Here is a 5053-nt window from a genome sequence, read left to right as displayed (position 1 = left end):
TTTTTTTTTTGCGGAACCGGGGATTGAACTCAGGCCCTTGCGCTTGCCAGGGAAGTGTTTATTCCACTGAGCTATCTCCCTGGCCCCTGTCTCTTTATACTGTACATTTCAAATTTTGTATTCCACTTCCCTTCACCCTCTTTTCATTTTGCAACAGTTACATTAATTTATTCAACTTAGAAGATCCTATAAACTAATCTCTCTATACACAGATTAAAAACTAGAGTAATAGGCCAAACCTGTAATCATACCAAACCTGTTAGAGAATTTTCTAAATTAAAGAATATTTTTAGGTATGTTCTCTGGGCTGGCAATTACAACACCATTTTTTTCTCTCTTTTCCTATTATCTTTTATTTCATACTTCATTTATAAGAAAAACCTTGTGATATTTAAGCTTGTGGGTCGGAGTTACTTCATTTCACATAATGCTCTCAAGGTGCATCCATTTATTTTCTTACAAACAGCTCCAATTCATACTTCCTTGTGCAAGAGTAACAGCATACTCCTATGTATAAATACCACATTTTATTTATTAATCTGCCTGTTGATGGGCACAGAGGCTGCTTTCAAGATTGAGGTATTAAGAATTGTGCTGAGATAAACACAGATCTCAGTTAAAGACTTTACTTCTTTTGGGAAGATACCAAGAATGGAATAGCTAGGTCTAAGGGAATTTATAATTTAGTTTTTGACAGAATCTCTATGCTAATTTCCATAGTGATTGTAGCAGTTTACAGTCCCACCACCAACAAAGAAGAATTAAAAATTTCCCCATAGCTTTATTTGTTATTGGTTAATTTCTTGAAGGAAATGATTCTTTCCGGAACAATATAGAACCTCAGTATTGCTTTAATTTGCAATTTTTGAATGACCAGTGATTCTGAACACTTATTCATGTGTTGTCCATTTATGTTTCATTTGAGTAATGTCTATTCATTCCCAATGCCCATTTTAAGATGAGGTCTTTAAATTTGGGGATCTAATTATTTTTAGGGTTTTTTTGTTTGTTTGTGTTTTTTTTTTTTTTTTTTTCCGGAACCAGGGAATGAACTCATGCCCTTGCATTTGCCAGGGAAGCACTTATTCTACTGAGCCGTCTCTCCGGCCCCTGTTTTTAATTCTTTATTGAGTCTAGATACTCTTCATTTTTCTGATGATTAGCTGGCAATTTTTCCCACTCTGTAGATTGTGTCTTTACTCAGTGATTTCCTTTGCTGAGCAGATGCTTTTTAATTTGTGTGATCCTTTTTATTGACTCTTGGTATTATTTCTTGTACAACCAGAAGTTTGTTCAGAAATCTTTCCTGCACTAGGTCCTTCAACAGCTTTTCCTGTTTGTCTTGTAGCAGACTAAGTATTTCTGTTTAAATATTTGGATCTTTGATCCATTTTGATTTTAGTTTAGTGTATGGTGAGAGACAGGGGTCTAGGTTCATTCATCAGCACGTGGCTAGCCAGCTTCCGACTATATGCTAATGAGGCAAAGAAAGGCATCGGAGTGTGCGTGGGGGTGCTTCTCTACCTTTCCACCTGTTCTATCAGTCCATGAGTCTGTGTTTCTGAGTGCCGTGCTATTTTATCACTGTAGCTTTATAATATATCTTGAAGTCTAGGGTTCTGATGCCTTCTGGCTTGCTGATGGATTTCTTCTCAGACAATGCCAGACTCTCCACCGAATTCTCCAAACAAATGTCTGTTTATTAGCTACAGTAATTTTAGAAAAACATAGGCTTCAGAGTGCTTCCCTCTAAAAATGCCTAAAAGGGCAAAGCTTCGGCATTCCACCTGTCATACTGAGAAATTTATTTATTTGTTTCGAGAAAGCTGTATTTTCGTTAAGCTATGTGTTACACGTGTATCTTTTCTAGAAAATATTACAGAATATATATTAATATTTCTAGAAAATATTACAAAATTTTGGCTGGTAAACAAAACCTAAAGGGAAAATAATTTCTGGTATGCTTTCTTAAGATTTTTATAATATAACCTGTAACCCTCAAAGTAGCCCAGTTAAGATTGTCATCCAGATGCAAAAATTTAGTTCATTCATTACAAATTTTGACAGATGTATTAACTTACAAGATAATTATATTAACACAATTCAGTAAAAATAAATAATATTGTTGATAGAAATACTTGAAATAAATGTCAACATAAATTGTAACTAAAAATTTATAATTACCTCAGTGGGTGCCTTTGAGCAAGAGGTAAATTCCTATGTAAATGGATGAAACAATATTTCTGAATGACCAGAGAACAGAAAATATATGAATAAAGTGAGCACATGACAATCAATGGGCATGTCTGTGGCTAACATAAATCTTTACATCTGAATATTTACTGTGTTAGAATAACATATTTAACTCACTCATGTGAAATAAACATTTTCTGAGCTTTGGTGCCTGTAATTTTTGTTGCTTTTATGTGGCCCATCGTTCTTGTCTGTCATCCTGTCGTCTTCCTGCTGCTATCTTGTAGGTCTTCAATTAATGCTTAACTTAATGGGGTATAAGACTAATTTTGTCATCAAGACACAAAACATGAGGCTGTCACACCCACATTTATTCTTTAGAATACTTCTACTGGTGTATCATTAATTTTAATTATATGAGTTCTATTATATTAAACAACAAGATCTTAACAGGAAAAAAGTCACAAAAATAAAGTCGTGAGTTTTAAATAATTATGGAGTGTTTATAAAAAGCATCAACATGTTTAACATTGACTATTTTGGTGACTAAATTCTACAAAGAACACCAGAAATGAATTCTTATATGAACTACAATGAAAATAGCAACAGTACTCTTAAAAAGAAATCTTACTCCACACGAAAAGTGGTCTACACACATGACAGCAGCGTGTTGGATGCACACGAACCGCTTACACCGACAGCACATGTCTTTTGCCTTCCTGACCTTCGTAGGACATACTTGACATCTCTGGTCTTGCTGTTTTTTCAGGGGGTTCTAGTCTGTTATGTTATGTTATACTATATTATATTATATCATATCATATCATATCATATCATATCATATCATATCATATTGTATTATATTGTGTAGCTAAGAGGAACCTAAAATGTCAGCAAAATAGATCATTACATTCTACCACACACTGCACACTTAGCATAGACGGAATTTTCACATCAGCTGTGTACTTGCCTAGGGAACCTAAGGGTAACACCGGAAATACATCCCTGTATGTCCTACAATGAAAACAGAAACAGAGCTCTACCACAAAGGTAAGCTTTGTTTTACTGCCACACCCAACACCACGGCCTTCACAGATGACGAATGCGTGCTGCAGGTGCTTGGCTCACTAACACCGACAGCGCATCTGCTTACCTCTAGGATAAAGCTAAGCTCTGCTCTCCTATGTGGCAGTCCTGTCACCACCATTATTTGAACTTTGTCAGGAGCTTCCTGCTGTACTGTACAGTATGCACTTGCCAGGGAAATAAGATATCAAAACATATCAAATGTAATGAGTGCTTAAAACAGGCATCGACATTTTCACATAAGCTCTTTATTTGCTCACAAAACCTCCGTTTACATTCCTGTGATGACCATAATAAATCTGTGCCCAGTACAGCAGACCTATGAAAGCTTTCCCTTCAGCGAGTCAGTTATCATCATAAAAAATTTTAATATGGCTGCTGGAGCACACAGAGTGTTTTACTTGCATTTCTGCATTTGTGTATTTCATAGTCTTTTGTAGCATTTTGTTTGTTATAGTTTTCAACATGGAATGGCAGTGCGGGACTTCTGTCCAATATGTTTTACCCCCACCAACACCCTCCCTATGTTTTCAGACCTATTTCTCACAGTGAATCATTCTATTTGGTTAGTTGGTCTCATCGCAACATTTTCATGAGTCAAATATGTACTCACAGGGTCAGGGAGCTAGCTCAGTGGCAAAAGTGCCTCCCTGGCAAGCACAAGGTCCTGACTTTGATCCCCAGTACAAAAATAAATAAATAAAAAAAATATGTACTCCCATTGCTGCTTCTTCCTCATCTAAATCAAGGTTCACATTCCCTGGGTCTGTACCAGTCAATTCTTGCTCCATCTCACTTCACAGGAGCCTTGGCTCACTTGGCCAATGTCAAGGTCGCGCTCCTCCTCACTGTCACCACCATCACCCTTGTACACTCCATCCACTCTTCTGTTGTGGAAGCCCAGCTTTCACCATAACGGGTCTTCTTCATCTTCCACGCGTGAGTGATCTGACGATTTACTTTTGGCCTCCCAAACTTGCAAGTCGGACTTTTCACGTGCCATTATGCTGAAGTGGTCTCCTTCTAATAGAAAATTCAAAAGAAACCTTTTTGTAAACAAATCCTGGAGTGACATGGGTCTATTTGACCTCTGTGATGCTCACGTAAACATGCACAAAGCCAACTGGCCAGGGTGTAATGGTGGGTTCAAATCGTGCTTTACCACTGTGCTCTTGTGCACACTCCTTGTCAATTCTTATATCAAGTTCATAAATACATAGATCATTTACTGTATTCCTCAGGGAGAGGCCAAGAGATGCATAGACAACTACCGTAATATTGAAGAACAAATTTACTGTGAAAAGTCAAGGATGGGTCCACTGGCCCAGGAATATGTCCTAGAGTAATAGAAATTTTGAGAAGCCTGATCTGCAAGCAGTAATAATTAGAATGAAGAATTCATGGTGAAAAAATTATGGATAGCTGTATTGTTGCTGCACTGAGGCCAGGCTGTGCGCATAGAAGGTACTCATGTAGGGAGAACTGGAGGGCGAGATGGAGCCCACTGGTTTAGAGAAAATGAATTCAGCCCAGAAGTTGGGGTTTGGAGAACATGATGACATTCTAGAAGATGATATGACTGTATTTGAAAAAAATAAATAAAAAGACTGCAGTTGAATAAATGTAGATTCCTCTATATGAATAAATTGGGACTGTTGTACATGAAAAAATAAGACACCCCTTGAAAATAAGTCCTACTGTATCTGTTTTTGTTTTTTTATTTTTCAGTACTGGGGATTAAACTCAAGACCCTGGATTTGCCAGGCAAGCACTT

Source organism: Octodon degus, unplaced genomic scaffold (genome assembly GCF_000260255.1).
Source record: "Octodon degus isolate 3935 unplaced genomic scaffold, OctDeg1.0 scaffold00042, whole genome shotgun sequence".
Taxonomy (NCBI): domain Eukaryota; kingdom Metazoa; phylum Chordata; class Mammalia; order Rodentia; family Octodontidae; genus Octodon; species Octodon degus.
Note: the sequence above shows the minus strand (reverse complement) of the source record.